The 22,050-nt window shown below is 46.4% G+C and overlaps 1 protein-coding gene across 3 annotated transcripts in view; it reads left to right on the top strand.

The window, feature by feature from the left end:
• The window catches only part of LOC110531006 (calmodulin-regulated spectrin-associated protein 2), a 92,589-nt gene that overhangs the window by 17,011 nt on the left and 53,528 nt on the right, over positions 1-22,050 (top strand). The window lies entirely within an intron of this gene.

Below are 22,050 nucleotides of genomic sequence, written 5' to 3'. Positions count from 1 at the left end.
CATGATTTTGGAAAGGCACACACCTGTCTATATAAGGTTCCACAGTTGACAGTGCAAGTCAGAGCAAAAACCATGAGTCATTAGTCAAAAAGTCATGAGGTGGAAGGAATTGTCTGTAGAGCTCTGAGACAGGATTGTGTCGATGCACAGATCTGGGGAAAGGTACCAAAAGATTTCTGCAGCATTGAAGGTCCCCAAGAACACAGTGGCCTCCATCATTCTGAAAGGAAGAAGTTTGGAACCCCCAAGACTCTTCCTAGAGCTGGCTGCCTGACCAAACTGAGCAATCAGGGGAGCAGGGCCTTGGTCTGGGAGGTGACCAAGAACCAGATGGAAACTCTGACAGAGCTCTAGAGTTCCTCTGTGGAGATGGGAGAACCTTCCAGAAGGACAACCTTCTCTGCAGCACTCCACCAATCAGGCCTTTATGGCAGAGTGGCCAGACAGAAGCCACTCCTCAGTAAAAGACATATGACAGCCTGCTTGGAGTTTGCCAAAAGGCACCTAAAGACTCTCCGGTCATGAGAAACAAGATTCTCTGGTCTGATGATTGAACTTATTGGCCTGAATGCCAAGTGTTACATCTGGAGGAATCCAGGTACTACTCATCACCTGGCCAATACCATCCCTACAGTGAAGCATGGTGGTGGCAGAATCCTACTTTCGGGATGTTTTTCAGCGGAAGGGACTGGGACACTAGTCAGGATCGAGTACAGAGAGATCATTGATGAAAAACTGCTCCAGAGCTCTCAGGACCTCAGACTTTTTAAAAAATTTTTATTTGATTTATTTCACCTTTATTTAACCAGGTAGGCTAGTTGAGAACAAGTTCTCATTTGCAACTGCGACCTGGCCAAGATAAAGCATAGCAGTATGAGCAGACAACACAGAGTTACACATGGAGTATACAATTAACAAGTCAATAACACAGTAGAAAACAAAGGGGGAGTCTATATACAATGTGTGCAAAAGGCATGAGGTAGGCGAATAATTACAATTTTGCAGATTAACACTGGAGTGATAAATGATCAGATGGTCATGTACAGGTAGAGATATTGGTGTGCAAAAGAGCAGAAAAATAAATAAATAAAAACAGTATGGGGATGAGGTAGGTGAAAATGGGTGGGCTATTTACCAATAGACTATGTACAGCTGCAGCGATCGGTTAGCTGCTCAGATAGCTGATGTTTGAAGTTGGTGAGGGAGATAAAAGTCTCCAACTTCAGCGATTTTTGCAATTCGTTCCAGTCACAGGCAGCAGAGTACTGGAACGAAAGGCGGCCAAATGAGGTGTTGGCTTTAGGGATGATCAGTGAGATACACCTGCTGGAGCGCGTGCTACGGATGGGTGTTGCCATCGTGACCAGTGAGCTGAGATAAGGCGGAGCTTTACCTAGCATGGACTTGTAGATGACCTGGAGCCAGTGGGTCTGGCGACGAATATGTAGCGAGGGCCAGCCGACTAGAGCATACAAGTCGCAGTGGTGGGTGGTATAAGGTGCTTTAGTGACAAAACGGATGGCACTGTGATAGACTGCATCCAGTTTGCTGAGTAGAGTGTTGGAAGCCATTTTGTAGATGACATCGCCGAAGTCGAGGATCGGTAGGATAGTCAGTTTTACTAGGGTAAGCTTGGCGGCGTGAGTGAAGGAGGCTTTGTTGCGGAATAGAAAGCCGACTCTTGATTTGATTTTCGATTGGAGATGTTTGATATGAGTCTGGAAGGAGAGTTTGCAGTCTAGCCAGACACCTAGGTACTTATAGATGTCCACATATTCTAGGTCGGAACCATCCAGGGTGGTGATGCTAGGCGGGGATGCGGGTGCAGGCAGCGATCGGTTGAAAAGCATGCATTTGGTTTTACTAGCGTTTAAGAGCAGTCGGAGGCCACGGAAGGAGTGTTGTATGGCATTGAAGCTTGTTTGGAGGTTAGATAGCACAGTGTCCAATGACGGGCCGAAAGTATATAGAATGGTGTCGTCTGCGTAGAGGTGGATCAGGGAATCGCCCGCAGCAAGAGCAACATCATTGATGTATACAGAGAAAAGAGTCGGCCCGAGAATTGAACCCTGTGGCACCCCCATAGAGACTGCCAGAGGACCGGACAGCATGCCCTCCGATTTGACACACTGAACTCTGTCTGCAAAGTAATTGGTGAACCAGGCAAGGCAGTCATCCGAAAAACCGAGACTGGGGTGAAGGTACACTTTCTGACAGGACAACAACCCTAAGCACACAGCCAAGACAACGCAGGAGTGGCTACGAGACAAGTCTATGAATGTCCTTGAATGGCCCAGCCAAAACCCGGACTTGAACCCGATCGATCGAACATCTCTGGAGAGACCTGAAAATAGCTGTGCAGCAACGCTCCTCATCCAACCTGACAGTTTGAGAGGATCTGCAGAGAAGAATGGGAGAAACTCCCCAAATACAGGTGTGTCAAGCTTGTAGCGTCATACCCAAGAAGACCAAAGGCTGTAATCACTGCCAAAGGTGCTTCAACAAAGTTCTGAGTAAAGGGTCTGAATACTTATGTAAATGTGATATTTCAGTTTTTTGTTTTGCAAACATTTCTAAAAACCTGTTTTTGCTTTATCATTATGGGGTATTCTGTGTAGATTGATGAGTAAAAAATGGTATTTAATACATTTTAGAATAAGGCTGTAACGTAACAAAATGTGAAAAAAGTGTAGGATACTTTTCAAATGCACCGTAACTGCCGACAAAATGGCAGGCTGCATTGCAGTGCTTTTTTTTTTTCTCTCTCTCTCTCTCTCTCTCTCTCATCCTCCCACCCTCCAATGCCCCCATTCTAACCAGTGTGTTTATAATAAGACCAAACCATTTTTCTCTTGTGAATATTTAATGGCTGCTCGACACAGAGACCACAATTCATCTGCCCCATCTGCTGTGGCATACATAGAATCTCTTTCCTTCCCTCCAAATCTCCTCATCAGTTATTTCTGTCTTTCTCTATCCCCCTTCTCTCTCCCCCTCTCTCTCTCCCTCTCTCTCTCCCCCTCTCTCTCTCCCTCTCATCTCTCTCTCCCTCTCATCTCTCTCTCCCCCTCTGTCTCTCCGTCTCTCTCTCTCTCCCCCTTTCCCTCCTCTCTCCCTTTCCCTCCTCTCTCCCCCTCTCTCTCTCTCCCCTTTCCCTCCTCTCTCCCCCTCTCTCTCTCTCCCCTTTCCATCCCCTCTCCCTCTCTTTCATCTCACTCTCCCCCTCTCTCTCTCCCCCTTTCTCTCCTCTCTCCCTCTCTTTCATCTCTCTCTCCACCCTCTGTCTCTCCCTCTCTCTCTCTCCCCCTCTCTCTCCCCCTCTGTCTCTCCCTCCCCCTCTGTCTCTCCCCCTCTGTCTCTCCCCCTCTGTCTCTCCCTCTCTCTCTCTCGCTCCCCCTTTCTCTCCTCTCTCCCTCTCTTTCATCTCTCTCTCCACCCTCTGTCTCTCTCCCATCTCTCTCTCCCCCTCTCTCTCCCCTTCTGTCTCTCCCCTCTCTCCCTCTCTTTCATCTCTCTCTCTCCCTCTCTTTCCTTCCCTCCATATCTCCTCATCAGTTATTTCTGTCTTTCTCTTTCCCCTCTCTCTCTCCCCCTCTCTCTCTCTCTCTCTCTCCCCCTTTCTCTCCTCTCCCTCTTTCATCTCTCTCTCTCCCCCCTCTGTCTCTCTCTCCTCTCTCTCCCCCTTCTTTCATCTCTCTCTCTCCCTTCTCTTGCTCTCTCCCTCGCTCTCCTCTCTCTCCCTCCCTCTTTCTGTCTCTCTCTCCCCCTTTCTCTCCTCTCTCCCCCCTCTTTCACCTCTCTCTCTTCCGTCTCTTGCTCTCTCCCTCTCTTTCCTCTCTCTCTCCCGTCTCTTGCTCTCTCCCCCTTTCTCTCCTCTCTCCCCCTCTTTCATCTCTCTCTCTCCCGTCTCTTGCTCTCTCCCTCTCTTTCTCTCCTCTCTCCCCCTCTTTCATCTCTCTCTCTCCCGTCTCTTGCTCTCTCCCCCTCTTTCATCTCTCTCTCTCCCTCTCTTTCATCTCCCTCTCTCCCCCTCTTTCATCTCTCTCCCGTCTCTTGCTCTCTCCCTCTCTTTCCTCTCTCTCCCCCTCTTTCTTTCTATTTCTCTCCTCTCTCCCCCTCTTTCATCTCTCTCTCTCCCGTCTCTTGCTCTCTCCCCCTCTTTCATCTCTCTCTCTCCCGTCTCTTGCTCTCTCCCTCTCTTTCTCTCCTCTTTCCCCCTCTTTCATCTCTTTCTCCCGTCTCTTTCTCTCCTCTCTCCCCCTCGTTCATCTCTCTCTCTCGTGTCTCTTGCTCTCTCCCCCTCTTTCATCTCTCTCTCCCGTCTCTTTCTCTCTCCCTCTCTTTCTCTCCTCTCTCCCCCTCTTTCATCTCTCTCCCGTCTCTTGCTCTCTCCCTCTCTTTCCTCTCTCTCCCCCTCTTTCCTCTCTCTCCCGTCTCTTGCTCTCTCCCTCTCTTTCTCTCCTCTCTCCCCCTCTTTCCTCTCTCTCTCCCGTCTCTTGCTCTCTCCCCCTCTTTCATCTCTCTCCCTCTCTTTCTCTCCTCTCTCCCCCTCTTTCCTCTCTCTCTCCCGTCTCTTGCTCTCTCCCCCTCTTTCATCTCTCTCTCCCTCTCTTTCTCTCCTCTCTCCCCCTCTTTCCTCTCTCTCTCCCCCTCTCTTGCTCTCTCCCCCTCTCTCTAAGACATCTATAGAGGATAAAATAAAGTCTCCAGTTCATTATGTTGAAGATTGATCAATGGAAGTTGTTTTTTCACAGCTGTGATGACGGGGTGGGTTGGAGACGGGGGGACTGAACTTTGACGCAATATCCAAGGACAGGGTGGGACTGTGTGTGTGTGTGTGTGTGTGTGTGTGTGTGTGTAATGAGCGTGCAAGGTCCAATGTTAACTTTTTTCTCACTGGCCCAAAACAGAATTTCTACTGGTGTAGGTTTTAAATGCATTGGGGTCGCACAGGGCCAACAGGTTAGCATGCTTTTCTCTTAATAGGCTACATTTGGTTATTATGATGTGTGTTAAAAAGCTGTTTAATAGAATATAAGTGTACTCTATTCTTTAGAATTGTATTAATTGCATACATTTTGGTTTCTAAAGTACAGTGGATGTCATTTTGAGAAAATAAATGTACATCTTAAAATAAGACGCTGCCTCTTTAAGACCAATGTTCCTAAAGAGAGATCGTCATGGCTGTATGCTGGCTACATGACCAATGTTCCTAAAGAGAGATCGTCATGGCTGTATGCTGGCTACATGACCAATGTTCCTAAAGAGAGATCGTCATGGCTGTATGCTGGCTACATGACCAATGTTCCTAAAGAGAGATCGTCATGGCTGTATGCTGGCTACAAGACCAATGTTCCTAAAGAGAGATCGTCATGGCTGTATGCTGGCCAAAAGACCAATGTTCCTAAAGAGAGATCGTCATGGCTGTATGCTGGCTACATGACCAATGTTCCTAAAGAGAGATCGTCATGGCTGTATGCTGGCTACATGACCAATGTTCCTAAAGAGAGATCGTCATGGCTGTATGCTGGCTACATGACCAATGTTCCTAAAGAGAGATCATCATGGCTGTATGCTGGCTACAAGACCAATGTTCCTAAAGAGAGATCGTCATGGCTGTATGCTGGCTACAAGACCAATGTTCCTAAAGAGAGATCGTCATGGCTGTATGCTGGCTACAAGACCAATGTTCCTAAAGAGAGATCGTCATGGCTGTATGCTGGCTACATGACCAATGTTCCTAAAGAGAGATCGTCATGGCTGTATGCTGGCTACAAGACCAATGTTCCTAAAGAGAGATCGTCATGGCTGTATGCTGGCCAAAAGACCAATGTTCCTAAAGAGAGATCGTCATGGCTGTATGCTGGCTACAAGACCAATGTTCCTAAAGAGAGATCGTCATGGCTGTATGCTGGCTACAAGACCAATGTTCCTAAAGAGAGATCGTCATGGCTGTATGCTGGCCACAAGACCAATGTTCCTAAAGAGAGATCGTCATGGCTGTATGCTGGCTACATGACCAATGTTCCTAAAGAGAGATCGTCATGGCTGTATGCTGGCTACAAGACCAATGCTAGCTGTCTCTATTGTTCTTTCTTTTAGCAGACTATCAACAGTAGCCAGCGTATTGCTAGCATGTTCTCTATTGACGGTTTCCTTTTGTAAATCACTTTCCCTAAAATAAATAAGTTCAGCAAGTAGACTGATGGGTGGTTCTTTTTGCTCAGGATGTGTATGTGTGCTGTGTGAACGTATCAACGTCTGTACTGCTCAAGTGCTGGTGGAGTTGGGACTCGTGGGGGCATAGTAATGCTTGAATGAACGGCCAATCCTATTGCTGAAATACAAATAGCATGACTTTGCCGTGTGTAGTCTTCTGTGTTGTTTTCCTATGGTAGACTGCGACGGAGCAAGTAAATGTTGAACTGGAATACAAAAAATGCGCAGAAAAGTTACTGGCCCGGTCGAGAACCACTGGAGAGAGAGGTTTTTACTGGCCCCGGGCCAGCGGGCCATCGTTAGTGTTGTCCTCTGGGGTGTAACAGGGAATTGACCTTAATTGGCAACAAAGCCTACAGCCAGTTAATTTACTAGCCTGTATATCCTCCCTGACACACACACACACACACACACACACACACGCACACACACGCCCACACCTCTTTGTCCTTTAAACATGCACAATCTCTTCAGGATAGGCAGCTGCAGAGTGTCGCTCCCCATAGGAGTTGAGACAGTGTGTCTATGTACACTCAGCAGTCTGTGTAGTTTAGTGCAGATATGTGGTTGTTGCTGTGTTGGGTTCATGATGACCTCATGGTTTTTCACACACCGCTACTTGGCCTGGGTCCAGGTCAGGAGGAGGGTTGAGGATGACAGCAGGAGGAGGGAGTGCAGTGGGGGAGTGGGGCTGGCCGACAAGGACTGTTTAAAGAGAGAGGGGAAAGAGGATAGGTAAGGGGGGGGGGCTATCTTATGGTATCAGGGGAGGAGAAGAGATGGAATATATCTGTAGGAAGAAGAGAAGAAAGGGAATATACAGTGCCTTGCGAAAGTATTCGGCCCCCTTGAACTTTGCGACCTTTTGCCACATTTCAGGCTTCCAACATAAAGATATAAAACTGTATTTTTTTGTGAAGAATCAACAACAAGTGGGACACAATCATGAAGTGGAACGACATTTATTGGATATTTCAAACTTTTTTAACAAATCAAAAACTGAAAAATTGGGCGTGCAAAATTATTCAGCCCCCTTTAGTTAATACTTTGTAGCGCCACCTTTTGCTGCGATTACAGCTGTAAGTCTGTATGTCTCTATCAGTTTTGCACATCGAGAGACTGAAAATTTTCCCCATTCCTCCTTGCAAAACAGCTCGAGCTCAGTGAGGTTGGATGGAGAGCATTTGTGAACAGCAGTTTTCAGTTCTTTCCACAGATTCTCGATTGGATTCAGGTCTGGACTTTGACTTGGCCATTCTAACACCTGGATATGTTTATTTTTGAACCATTCCATTGTAGATTTTGCTTTATGTTTTGGATCATTTTCTTGTTGGAAGACAAATCTCCGTCCCAGTCTCAGGTCTTTTGCAGACTCCATCAGGTTTTCTTCCAGAATGGTCCTGTATTTGGCTCCATCCATCTTCCCATCAATTTTAACCATCTTCCCTGTCCCTGCTGAAGAAAAGCAGGCCCAAACCATGATGCTGCCACCACCATGTTTGACAGTGGGGATAGTGTGTTCAGCTGTGTTGCTTTTACGCCAAACATAACGTTTTGCATTGTTGCCAAAAAGTTCAATTTTGGTTTCATCTGACCAGAGCACCTTCTTCCACATGTTTGGTGTGTCTCCCAGGTGGCTTGTGGCAAACTTTAAACGACACTTTTTATGGATATCTTTAAGAAATGGCTTTCTTCTTGCCACTCTTCCATAAAGGCCAGATTTGTGCAATACACGACTGATTGTTGTCCTATGGACAGAGTCTCCCACCTCAGCTGTAGATCTCTGCAGTTCATCCAGAGTGATCATGGGCCTCTTGGCTGCATCTCTGATCAGTCTTCTCCTTGTATGAGCTGAAAGTTTAGAGGGACGGCCAGGTCTTGGTAGATTTGCAGTGGTCTGATACTCCTTCCATTTCAATATTATCACTTGCACAGTGCTCCTTGGGATGTTTAAAGCTTGGGAAATCTTTTTGTATCCAAATCCGGCTTTAAACTTCTTCACAACAGTATCTCGGACCTGCCTGGTGTGTTCCTTGTTCTTCATGATGCTCTCTGCGCTTTTAACGGACCTCTGAGACTATCACAGTGCAGGTGCATTTATACGGAGACTTGATTACACACAGGTGGATTGTATTTATCATCATTAGTCATTTAGGTCAACATTGGATCATTCAGAGATCCTCACTGAACTTCTGGAGAGAGTTTGCTGCACTGAAAGTAAAGGGGCTGAATAATTTTGCATGCCCAATTTTTCAGTCTTTGATTTGTTAAAAAAGTTTGAAACATCCAATAAATGTCGTTCCACTTCATGATTGTGTCCCACTTGTTGTTGATTCTTCACAAAAAAATACAGTTTTATATCTTTATGTTTGAAGCCTGAAATGTGGCAAAAGGTCGCAAAGTTCAAGGGGGCCGAATACTTTCGCAAGGCACTGTATCTGTAGAAAGACGAGAAGAAAGGGAATATATCTGTAGGAAGAAGAGAAGAGAGGGAATATATCTGTAGGAAGAAAAGAAGAGAGAAGGATTATATCCATGCTCCAGAGAAGGAGAGGAGAGGGGGAATGGGTATGTGGTATAGGAGGAGAGGAGAGGGGGAATGGGTATGTGGTATAGGAGGAGTGGAAAGGAGGAATGGGTATGTGGTATAGGAGGAGAGGAAAGGGGGAATGGGTATGTGGTATAGGAGGAGAGGAGAGGGGGAATGGGTATGTGGTATAGGAGGAGTGGAAAGGAGGAATGGGTATGTGGTATAGGAGGAGAGGAAAGGGGGAATGGGTATGTGGTATAGGAGGAGAGGAATGGAGGAATGGGTATGTGGTATAGGAGGAGAGGAAAGGGGGAATGGGTATGTGGTATAGGAGGAGAGGGGGAATGGGTATGTGGTATAGGAGGAGAGGAGAGGGGGAATGGGTATGTGGTATAGGAGGAGAGGAAAGGGGGAATGGGTATGTGGTATAGGAGGAGAGGAAAGGGGGAATGGGTATGTGGTATAGGAGGAGAGGGGGAATGGGTATGTGGTATAGGAGGAGAGGGGGAATGGGTATGTGGTATAGGAGGAGAGAAGAGGGGGAATGGGTATGTGGTATAGGAGGAGAGGAAAGGGGGAATGGGTGTGTGGTATAGGAGGAGAGGAGAGGGGGAATGGGTATGTGGTATAGGAGGAGAGGAAAGGAGGAATGGGTATGTGGTATAGGAGGAGAGGAATGTGGTATAGGAGGAGAGGAGCGGGGGAATGGGTATGTGGTATAGTAGGAGAGGAAAGGGAATGGGTATGTGGTATAGGAGGAGAGGAGAAGGGGAATGGGTATGTGGTATAGGAGGAGAGGAATGTGGTATAGGAGGAGAAGAAAGGGAATGGGTATGTGGTATAGGAGGAGAGGAATGTGGTATAGGAGGAGAGGAGAGGGGGAATGGGTATGTGGTATAGGAGGAGAGGAAAGGAGGAATGGGTATGTGGTATAGGAGGAGAGGAATGTGGTATAGGAGGAGAGGAAAGGAGGAATGGGTATGTGGTATAGGAGGAGTGGAATGTGGTATAGGAGGAGAGGAGAGGGGGAATGGGTATGTGGTATAGGAGGAGAGGAAAGGAGGAATGGGTATGTGGTATAGGAGGAGAGGAATGTGGTATAGGCGGAGAGGAAAGGAGGAATGGATATGTGGTATAGAGGGAGAGGAAAGGGGGAATGGGTATGTGGTATAGGAGGAGAGGAAAGGAGGAATGGGTATGTGGTATAGGAGGAGAGGAAAGGAGGAATGGGTATGTGGTATAGGAGGAGAGGAAAGGAGGAATGGGTATGTGGTGTAGGAGGAGAGGAAAGGAGGAATGGGTATGTGGTATAGGAGGAGAGGAAAGGAGGAATGGGTATGTGGTATAGGAGGAGAGGAAAGGAGGAATGGGTATGTGGTATAGGAGGAGAGGAAAGGAGGAATGGGTATGTGGTATAGGAGGAGAGGAAAGGGGGAATGGGTATGTGGTATAGGAGGAGAGGAATGTGGTATAGGAGGAGAGGAAAGGAGGAATGGGTATGTGGTATAGGAGGAGAGGAAAGGAGGAATGGGTATGTGGTATAGGAGGAGAGGAAAGGAGGAATGGGTATGTGGTATAGGAGGAGAGGAATGTGGTATAGGAGGAGAGGAAAGGAGGAATGGGTATGTGGTATAGGAGGAGAGGAAAGGGGGAATGGGTATGTGGTATAGGAGGAGAGGAAAGGAGGAATGGGTATGTGGTATAGGAGGAGAGGAAAGGGAGAATGGGTATGTGGTATAGGAGGAGAGGAAAGGGGGAATGGGTATGTGGTATAGGAGGAGAGGAAAGGGGGAATGGGTATGTGGTATAGGCGGAGAGGAAAGGAGGAATGGGTATGTGGTATAGGAGGAGAGGAAAGGGGGAATGGGTATGTGGTATAGGAGGAGAGGAAAGGAGGAATGGGTATGTGGTATAGGAGGAGAGGAAAGGAGGAATGGGAATGTGGTATAGAGGGAGAGGAAAGGGGGAATGGGTATGTGGTATAGGAGGAGAGGAATGTGGTATAGGAGGAGAGGAGAGGGGGAATGGGTATGTGGTATAGGAGGAGAGGAGAAGGGGAATGGGTATTTGGTATAGGAGGAGAGGAATGTGGTATAGGAGGAGAGGAAAGGAGGAATGGGTATGTGGTATAGGAGGAGAGGAATGTGGTATAGGCGGAGAGGAGAGGGGGAATGGGTATGTGGTATAGGAGGAGAGGAAAGGAGGAATGGGTATGTGGTATAGGAGGAGAGGAAAGGAGGAATGAATATGTGGTATAGAGGGAGAGGAAAGGGGGAATGGGTATGTGGTATAGGAGGAGAGGAAAGGAGGAATGGGTATGCGGTATAGGAGGAGAGGAAAGGAGGAATGGGTATGTGGTATAGAAGGAGAGGAATGTGGCATAGGAGGAGAGGAGAGGGGGAATGGGTATGTGGTATAGGAGGAGAGGAAAGGAGGAATGGGTATGTAGTATAGGAGGAGAGGAAAGGAGGAATGGGTATGTGGTATAGGAGGAGAGGAATGTGGTATAGGCGGAGAGGAGAGGGGGAATGGGTATGTGGTATAGGAGGAGAGAGGGAATACGTGCCCGGTGCTCCACTGCAGTACCATAGAGGGTGGGGTCTCAGAGCAAGTCTGCAGTAAGAGGGTGGGGTCTCAGTGCAAGTCTGCAGTAAGAGGGTGGGGTCTCAGAGCAAGTCTGCAGTAAGAGGGTGGGGTCTCTGTGCAAGTCTAGGTACGTATGGAGCATGTCAGTCTTTATAACACATGCACGCTCGACCACACTGCCCAATATTACAGTTGTCAGACATCCAGCAGAAAGGAGCTATGAATCTCTCTCTCTCTCTCTCTCTCTCTCTCTCTTTCCCTCTCTCTCTCTCTCTCTCTCTCTCTCTCTCTCTCTCATCCTCCCACCTCCCATGTGCTTTATCTCTCTTTCTCTAATGTGCTTTATCTCTCTTTTTATCTCTCTTTTCCCGTCTCCCTCATCCCGTTTTCCCGTCTCCCTCATCTCTTTCTCCCACCCCCCCCCCCCCTTGTCTCTCTCCATCTGAGACAGTGTTCCATCCACACCACTCTGTAAGTGCTAAATGCCTGCCATGAGAGGCACATAGGGAGCTAAGATCAAGGATCGGCGCTGTACAGGGAGGAGATGCTATTTAATGTGTCAGTATGTGTGTGAAAAGCCTACTCTGGAAAGACATTAGGAGGCATGGCTACGTGACAGTCACAGTACTTAAGAGCAGACCAATAGAATGTAGGTCAGGGATGTCAAACTCATTCCATGGAGGTCCTTGTGTCTGTTTTCCATCCATCTCTCTGTCCTCCATCCATCTATCTCCTTGTAAAGTTCAGGGCCACATCTCAATACTCTCAAGTGGTCTCCTCTCTTCCTTCACCTGCACTGATCTAAAAACCCACGATAGGTTAAAGAATTGTGGCTTATGAATGTCTACTTTGAATAATCTTTCACATGTCCAGGTTTATTCTACTCAGTGTATTCCAGTGGAGACTCCTTAGAGGAGGAAGAAGAGGACCATCCTAATCAGTGTATTCCAGTGGAGACTCCTTAGAGGAGGAAGACGAGGACCATCCTAATCAGTGTATTCCAGTGGAGACTCCTTAGAGGAGGAAGACGAGGACCATCCTAATCAGTGTATTCCAGTGGAGACTCCTTAGAGGAGGAAGAAGAGGACCATCCTAATCAGTGTATTCCAGTGGAGACTCCTTAGAGGAGGAAGACGAGGACCATCCTAATCAGTGTATTCCAGTGGAGACTCCTTAGAGGAGGAAGACGAGGACCATCCTAATCAGTGTATTCCAGTGGAGACTCCTTAGAGGAGGAAGACGAGGACCATCCTAATCAGTGTATTCCAGTGGAGACTCCTTAGAGGAGGAAGACGAGGACCATCCTAATCAGTGTATTCCAGTGGAGACTCCTTAGAGGAGGAAGAAGAGGACCATCCTAATCAGTGTATTCCAGTGGAGACCCCTTAGAGGAGGAAGACGAGGACCATCCTAATCAGTGTATTCCAGTGGAGACTCCTTAGAGGAGGAAGACGAGGACCATCCTAATCAGTGTATTCCAGTGGAGACTCCTTAGAGGAGGAAGACGAGGACCATCCTAATCAGTGTATTCCTGTGGAGACTCCTTAGAGGAGGAAGACGAGGACCATCCTAATCAGTGTATTCCAGTGGAGACTCCTTAGAGGAGGAAGACGAGGACCATCCTAATCAGTGTATTCCAGTGGAGACTCCTTAGAGGAGGAAGACGAGGACCATCCTAATCAGTGTATTCCAGTGGAGACTCCTTAGAGGAGGAAGACGAGGACCATCCTAATCAGTGTATTCCAGTGGAGACTCCTTAGAGGAGGAAGACGAGGACCATCCTAATCAGTGTATTCCAGTGGAGACTCCTTAGAGGAGGAAGACGAGGACCATCCTAATCAGTGTATTCCTGTGGAGACTCCTTAGAGGAGGAAGACGAGGACCATCCTAATCAGTGTATTCCAGTGGAGACTCCTTAGAGGAGGAAGACGAGGACCATCCTAATCAGTGTATTCCAGTGGAGACTCCTTAGAGGAGGAAGACGAGGACCATCCTAATCAGTGTATTCCAGTGGAGACTACTTAGAGGAGGAAGACGAGGACCATCCTAATCAGTGTATTCCAGTGGAGACTCCTTAGAGGAGGAAGACGAGGACCATCCTAATCAGTGTATTCCAGTGGAGACTCCTTAGAGGAGGAAGACGAGGACCATCCTAATCAGTGTATTCCAGTGGAGACTCCTTAGAGGAGGAAGACGAGGACCATCCTAATCAGTGTATTCCAGTGGAGACTCCTTAGGGGAGGAAGACGAGGACCATCCTAATCAGTGTATTCCAGTGGAGACTCCTTAGAGGAGGAAGACGAGGACCATCCTACTCAGTGTATTCCAGTGGAGACTCCTTAGAGGAGGAAGACGAGGACCATCCTAATCAGTGTATTCCAGTGGAGACTCCTTAGAGGAGGAAGACGAGGACCATCCTAATCAGTGTATTCCTGTGGAGACTCCTTAGAGGAGGAAGACGAGGACCATCCTAATCAGTGTATTCCAGTGGAGACTCCTTAGAGGAGGAAGACGAGGACCATCCTAATCAGTGTATTCCAGTGGAGACTCCTTAGAGGAGGAAGACGAGGACCATCCTAATCAGTGTATTCCAGTGGAGACTCCTTAGAGGAGGAAGACGAGGACCATCCTAATCAGTGTATTCCAGTGGAGACTCCTTAGAGGAGGAAGACGAGGACCATCCTAATCAGTGTATTCCAGTGGAGACTCCTTAGAGGAGGAAGACGAGGACCATCCTAATCAGTGTATTCCAGTGGAGACTCCTTAGAGGAGGAAGACGAGGACCATCCTAATCAGTGTATTCCAGTGGAGACTCCTTAGGGGAGGAAGACGAGGACCATCCTAATCAGTGTATTCCAGTGGAGACTCCTTAGAGGAGGAAGACGAGGACCATCCTACTCAGTGAATTTCATACTTGTGAAACATTAAAAAAAATATTTAAAAAATTGATAAAACTATACTAAATATATTCACGAGACCAAATAATTGATTAAAACACACTGTTTCGCAACAGCACTCTGTAGGGTAGCACCATGGTGTCGCTGGAGGACAGCTAGTTTCTGTCCTCCTCTTGGTACATTGACTTGTATTCAAAACCTAGGAGGCTCATTGTTCTCACCTCCTTCCATAGACTTACACAGTAATTATGACAACTTCCAGAGGACGTCCTCCAACCGATCAGAGCTCTTGCAGAATGAACTAACATATTGTCCATTCAATCAAAGGATCAAATAATTAATCTAGTACTGAAAGCATAAGCTACAGCTAGCTAGCACCACGGTGCTTAAAATGTGGTGAGTAGTTGATTTGACGAAAATATTTTTAAGCCAGACTCAGGAAGTCTCATTTGTATTTCTGAAAAATCAAACTCTCGGGGCGACAAAAGAAACCCATGCAAGATGTAATGTAAACTAACACAGGCGAGACGTCGTGTAAACAAACCCAGGCGAGACGTCGTGTAAACTAACACAGGCGAGACGTCGTGTAAACAAACCCAGGCGAGACGTCGTGTAAACAATCACAGGTGAGACGTTGTGTAAACAAACCCAGGTGAGACGTCGTGTAAACAAACCCAGGTGAGACGTTGTGTAAACAAACCCAGGCGAGACGTCGTGTAAACAAACCCAGGCGAGACGTCGTGTAAACAAACCCAGGTGAGACGTTGTGTAAACAAACCCAGGCGAGACGTCGTGTAAACAAACCCAGGTGAGACGTCGTGTAAACAAACCCAGGTGAGACGTTGTGTAAACAAACCCAGGCGAGACGTCGTGTAAACAAACCCAGGTGAGACGTCGTGTAAACAAACCCAGGTGAGACGTCGTGTAAACAAACACGGGCAAGACGTCATAATGTGATCAGAGAGTTCTCAAGTGACGGCTGGGCCAGTCACCCTTTGATTAGACAGCTGGGCCAGTCACCCTTTGATCAGTCAGTATTAGACATCTGGGCCAGTCACCCTTTGATCAGTCAGTATCAGACAGCTGGGTCAGTCAGTATTAGACATCTGGGCCAGTCACCCTTTGATCAGTCAGTATCAGACAGCTGGGTCAGTCAGTATTAGACAGCTGGGCCAGTCAGTATTAGACAGCTGGGCCAGTCACCCTTTGATCAGTTAGTATTAGACAGCTGGGCCAGTTAGTATTAGACAGCTGGGCCAGTCACCCTTTGATCAGTTAGTATTAGACAGCTGGGCCAGTTAGTATTAGACAGCTGGGCCAGTCACCCTTTGATCAGTCCGTATCAGACAGCTGGGCCAGTCAGTATTAGACAGCTGGGCCAGTCACCCTTTGATTAGACAGCTGGGCCAGTCACTCTTTGATCAGTCCGTATCAGACAGCTGGGCCAGTCAGTATTAGACAGCTGGGCCAGTTAGTATTAGACAGCTGGGCCAGTCACCCTTTGATCAGTCCGTATTAGACAGCTGGGCCAGTTAGTATTAGACAGCTGGGCCAGTCACCCTTTGATCAGTCCGTATTAGACAGCTGGGCCAGTCAGTATTAGACAGCTGGGCCAGTCACCCTTTGATCAGTCCGTATCAGACAGCTGGGCCAGTCAGTATTAGACAGCTGGGCCAGTCACCCTTTGATCAGTCAGTATCAGACAGCTGGGCCAGTCCGTATTAGACAGCTGGGCCAGTTAGTATTAGACAGCTGGGCCAGTCACCCTTTGATCAGTTAGTATTAGACAGCTGGGCCAGTTAGTATTAGACAGCTGGGCCAGTCACCCTTTGATCAGTCCGTATTAGACAGCTGGGCCAGTTAGTATTAGACAGCTGGGCCAGTCAGTATTAGACAGCTGGGCCAGTCACCCTTTGATCAGTTAGTATTAGACAGCTGGGCCAGTTAGTATTAGACAGCTGGGCCAGTCACCCTTTGATCAGTTAGTATTAGACAGCTGGGCCAGTTAGTATTAGACAGCTGGGCCAGTTAGTATTAGACAGCTGGGCCAGTTAGTATTAGACAGCTGGGCCAGTTAGTATTAGACAGCTGGGCCAGTTAGTATTAGACAGCTGGGCCAGTTAGTATTAGACAGCTGGGCCAGTCACCCTTTGATCAGTCTGTATTAGACAGCTGGGCCAGTTAGTATTAGACAGCTGGGCCAGTTAGTATTAGACAGCTGGGCCAGTTAGTATTAGACAGCTGGGCCAGTTAGTATTAGACAGCTGGGCCAGTCACCCTTTGATCAGTCTGTATTAGACAGCTGGTGTCCTCATTTGCTTGTAGCCTATAACAAGCATGTAAGCTACTCTACTGTATTATAAAATGTACATTTACAGGTTGAGTCAACTATAAATGTTACAGCAGTAAAATGCATGTCTCTCTCTCACACACACACACACACACACACACACACACACACACACACACACACACACACACACACACAGCCTTTATTGCTGAATAACGGGCAACATAAGCAGGATTTATGCTTTACACCACACTAATAACAGCTTTACTGCCGTGTTTGATGACCTAATGAGAGAGGATGGGACGTCAATATGTGTTCTCTTCATGCAATGTCCATGTTTTCACTGTGAGAGGAGAGGAGTACAGCCGTCATACGTTATCTGGTAAAACCACAGCCTTAGAAGGTGCTACTGTCACCAACCAAGTCCCATTAGGAATGGTTCTGAAGACACACACACACACACACAGCAGATATCTTTATGAGGGGAGTAGTGAAAGCTAGGGCATGTCTTTTTAATCCATGTTTACTGTCAACACCAGTACTGATTTTATTCCAACTGTAAGCAGCTTGATCAGTTAAAGCTCACCCCAACTCAGCTATCTAGCGTGACAGTATCCTTCCCTACACTCTTAGAAAAAGGGGTTCCTAAAGGGTTCTTCGGCTGTCCCCATAGGAGAACTCTTTTTGGTTCCAGGTAAAACCATTTTGGGTGCCAAGTAGAACCCTCTGTAGAAAGGGTTCTACTTGGAACCGAAAGGATTCTACCTGTAACCAACAATGGGGGCGGCAGGGAGCTTAATGGTTATAGCGTTGGGCCAGTAACCGAAAGGTTGCTGAATCAAATCCCCGAGCTGACAAGGTAAAAAAAATGTTGTTCTGCCCCTGAACAAGGCAATTAACCCACTGTTAGGCCCGGTAGGCCGTCATTGTAAATAGGAATTTGTTCTCAACTGACTTTCCGAGTTAAAGGTTAAATAAAAATTAATAAAAAGGTTATTCAAAGGGTTCTTCTATGGAGACAGCCGAAGAACCCTTTTAGGTTCTAGATAGCACCTTTTTTTTCTATGAGCAACAATGTAAAAAAAAGAGCCTCCAAAACAACACTTTTAAATAGTTTTTCAATAGTACACAAAGGTAAAATATTAGAATATTTATATATTTTCAATGTAAAAAAAATGCTCCAAAACAACACTTTGAAATTCGTTTTTCAATAGTACACAAAGGTAAAATATTTATATATTTTCTCATAGCATATTATAGCAAACAACTTTATCAACACAGACACGAAGTGACTGTCTGTCTCTGCTATTACGTCAGAGTGCACTCCCCAATTTTGGACTGAGGTTGCATTACAGTATCTAGTACATCCACTGTTTTAGTCAAATTTGTGTTTGTATTTAATTGAATGGAAAAGTGTTTACTCCCATAAGCCCAACATACCTCAAAGTTATCATACTTCTGCCAGCTTAATTAAGAACATGTTCAAAACATTAAAGATTGGTGTGTTTATGTACATACAGCCAGAGGGTTCAGAAGAGACTAGGACTAAACCTCATAACTGCACACTCTGTCTATAAAGCTGTTGGTTTAAATCCAGAGTGGATTTCTGGATGATAAAGCCCAGTGTACTGTAAGCCTCTTGGGCTGCCAGTCAGAACAGAAGAGCTGCCAGTGTATCAAATACTTGTTCTCCCTACCGTATATTTATACAGTACCAGTCAAAAGTTTGGATACACCTACTCATTCCAAGGTTTTTCTTTATTTTTAAAACCACCCCACCTCAAACCAATTGAGAGGGTTTGGGATGATTTGGACCACAGAGTGAAGGAAAAGCAGCTAACAAGTGGTCAGCATATGTGAGAACACCTTCAAGACTGTTGGAAAAGCATTACAGGTGAAGCTGGTTGAGAGAATGTCAGGAGTGTGCAAAGCTGTCATCAGGGCAAATGGTGGCTACTTTTGCCAGCAGCATACCACCCTGCATCCCAATGCTGGCTTGCTTCTGAAGCTAAGCAGGGTTGGTCCTGGTTGGTCCCTGGATGGGAGACCAGATGCTGCTGGAAGTAGTGTTGGAGGGCTGGTAAGAGGCACTCTTTCCTCCGATCTAAAAAAAGATCCCAATGCCCCGGGGTGTGATTGCAGACATTTCCCTGTGTAGGGGGCCGTCTTTCAGATGGGATGTTAAACGGGTGTCCTTACTCTCTGTGGTAACTAAATGATCCCATGGCACTTATTGTAAACGTAGGGGTGTTAACCCCGGTGTCCTGAGTAAATTCCCTTAATCTGGCCCTCATATCATCATGGCCACCTAATAATCCCCAGTTTACAATTGGCTCATTCATCCCCCTCCTCTCCCCTGTAACTATTCCCCAGGTCGTTGGTGTAAATGAGAATGTGTTCTCAGTCAATTTACCTGGTAAAATAAAACAACACTTTTGATTTGGTTACCACATGATTTCATTGTTTTGATGTCTTCACTACTATTCTACAATGTAGATAATAGTAAAAATAAAGAAAAACCCTGGATTGAGTAAATGTGTACAAATTTCTGGATTTTTCTTAACGTTAAGGATTCCGATTTCATTTTAACATTCACAGCCCTAGAAGAGGGTATATACTGTATGCTATGTTAGGCATCTACTAGAACTATGAAGATACACGGGTCTTCATGTCATATGTCTGAATCACACCGATTATGCTGTATCAGATTATGCAGTTGATCTATCATTCTTGGAGGGGTGATGTCAGAAAATACAGTCTCTTGGATTATTTTGATAAATTGACGGCTATAAAATAGTAATTTGATGATCTATTTAATGTATAGCTTTCACCAAATCCTAAGTGTTTAATGTTTTACCCCTGTAGTCTGTAGTGACTCTGTACTAACCTACTATATTTACTGGCAGGGGAGTAGAGGAACTGGGACTGACTTTAAATATCTGGGAGGGAAAGCATGGAAACATTGGTTAGTTGGTCTCTGTGCCTCTCTCTCTCTCTTTTTCTCACTCTCCTTCTGTCTGTTTGTCTCCCCCTTTCCTCCATCTGCCTGTTTGTCTCCCCCCTTTCCTCCATCTGTCTGTTTGTCTCCCCCTTTCCTCCATCTGTCTGTTTGTCTCCCCCTTTCCTCCATCTGTCTGTTTGTCTCCCCCTTTCCTCCTTCTGTCTGTTTGTCTCCCCCCTTTCCTCCTTCTGTCTGTTTGTTTGTCTCCCCCCTTTCCTCCTTCTGTCTGTTTGTCTCCCCCTTTCCTCCTTCTGTCTGTTTGTCTCCCCCTTTCCTCCTTCTGTCTGTTTGTCTCCCCCTTTCCTCCTTCTGTCTGTTTGTCTCCCCCTTTCCTCCTTCCGTCTGTTTGTCTCCCCCCTTTCCTCCTTCTGTCTGTTTGTCTCCCCCCTTTCCTCCATCTGTCTGTTTGTCTCCCCCTTTCCTCCTTCTGTCTGTTTGTCTCCCCCCTTTCCTCCTTCTGTCTGTTTGTCTCCCCCTTTCCTCCTTCTGTCTGTTTGTCTCCCCCTTTCCTCCTTCTGTCTGTTTGTCTCCCCCTTTCCTCCATCTGCCTCTCTCTTTGGGAAACCCAGTGTCCCACTGTGTGTAAACAGTCTCTTATATATGTGTCTCTATGGGGTCATGATGAACAGAGGTTTGTGGGTCATGATGAACAATTCTTTGCTGTTTTGTGTATCCCTGTTTTGTTGCTTGGTGCTGTTGGTTTTGTTGCTAGGTGCTGTTCCTTTGTGCTGTTGGTTTTGTTCCTTGATACTGTTAGTTTTGTTGCTAGGTGTTAGTTTTGTTGCTTGGTGCTGTTGATTTTGTTGCTAGGTGCTGTAGTTTTGTTGCTAGGTGCTGTTCCTTTGTGCTGTTGGTTTTGTTCCTTGATACTGTTAGTTTTGTTGCTAGGTGTTAGTTTTGCTGCTTGGTGCTGTTGATTTTGTTGCTAGGTGCTGTTGGTTTTGTTGCTAGGTGCTGTTCCTTTGTGCTGTTGGTTTTGTTCCTTGATACTGTTAGTTTTGTTGGTAGGTGTTAGTTTTGTTGCTAGGTGCTGTTGGTTTTGATGCTAGGTGCTGTTCCTTTGTGCTGTTGGTTTTGTTCCTTGATACTGTTAGTTTTGTTGGTAGGTGTTAGTGTTGTTGCTATGTGTTAGTTTTGTTGCTAGGTGTTAGTTTTGTTGCTAGGTGCTGTTGGTTTTGTTGCTAGGTGCTGTTCCTTTGTGCTGTTGGTTTTGTTCCTTGATACTGTTAGTTTTGTTGCTAGGTGTTAGTTTTGCTGCTTGGTGCTGTTGGTTTTACTTCAGTAGTTTTATTGGAATAACAGACTCAGTTCATTGCTAGGTTTCCTATAGATTGTCCTTATAATAGGCCACTTGCAGTTTTGTGACACAACACAATGCCACAGATGTCTCAAGGTTTGAGGGAGCGTGCAATTGGCATGCTGACTGCAGGAATGTCCACCAGAACTGTTGAATTGAATGTTAATTTCTCTACCGTTTTAGCGAATTTGGCAGCATGTCCAACTAGCCTCACAACCGCAGACCACGTGTACCCACCCCATCACAGAACCTCCACATCCGGCTTCTTCATCTAGGGGATCGGCTGAGACCAGCCACCTGGGCAGGTGATGATAAAACTGTGGGTTTGGACAACTGATCCTCACCAGGATCTTGACCTGACAGCAGTTCGGTGTCGTAACCGACTTCAGTGGGCAAATGCTCACATTCAATGGCCACTGGCACGCTGGAGAAGTGGGCTCTTCACGGATGAATCTCGAGTTTAACTGTACCGGGCCGAAGGCAGAAAATGTGTATGTCGTCCTGCTGGTGAGCGGTTTGCTGATGTGTCCCATGGTGGGGTTATGGTACGAGCAGGCATAAGCTACAACAAACACAATTGCGTTTTATCAATGGCAATTTGAATGCACAGATCCAGCATGAGATCCAGCAAAATCCAGCATGATAATGATCGGCCCTATGTCACAAGGATCTGTACACAATTCCTGGAAGCTGAAAATGTCCCAGTTCTGTCATGACCTGCATACTCACCAGACATGTCACCCATTGAGCATGTTTGGGATGCTCTGAATCGATGCTTATGACAGCGTGTTCCAGCTACTGCCAATATCCAACTTCGCACAGCCATGCAACAGCCTAATCAACTCTATATAAAGGAGATATGTCACGCTGCATGAGGCAAATGGTGGTCACACCAGATACTGTTTTTTTAAAGGTATCTGTATTCCCAGTCATGTGAAACCCATAGATTAGGGCCTAATTAATTTATTTCAATTGACTGATTTCCTAATATGAACTATAACTCAGTAAAATCTTTGAAATTGTTCATGTTACGTAAAAAAATTTGTTCAGTGTATATAAGTTATTTTTACATTGACGTCATTTAGCAGACGCTCTAATCCAGAGCGGTTTACAGGAGCAATTAGGGTTAAATGACTTTATCAAGGGCACGTCAATAGATGATTTTTCACCTGTGTGAGGATACGAACCAGAAACCTTCTGGTTACTGGCCCAACGCTCTTAACTGCTGGG

Source organism: Oncorhynchus mykiss, chromosome 8 (genome assembly GCF_057628025.1).
Source record: "Oncorhynchus mykiss isolate SJ-2025 chromosome 8, ASM5762802v1, whole genome shotgun sequence".
In the NCBI taxonomy this organism is placed as follows: Eukaryota; Metazoa; Chordata; class Actinopteri; order Salmoniformes; family Salmonidae; genus Oncorhynchus; species Oncorhynchus mykiss.
The sequence above is the reverse complement of the archived record's forward strand: the minus strand, read 5'-3'. Positions and strand labels throughout refer to the sequence as shown.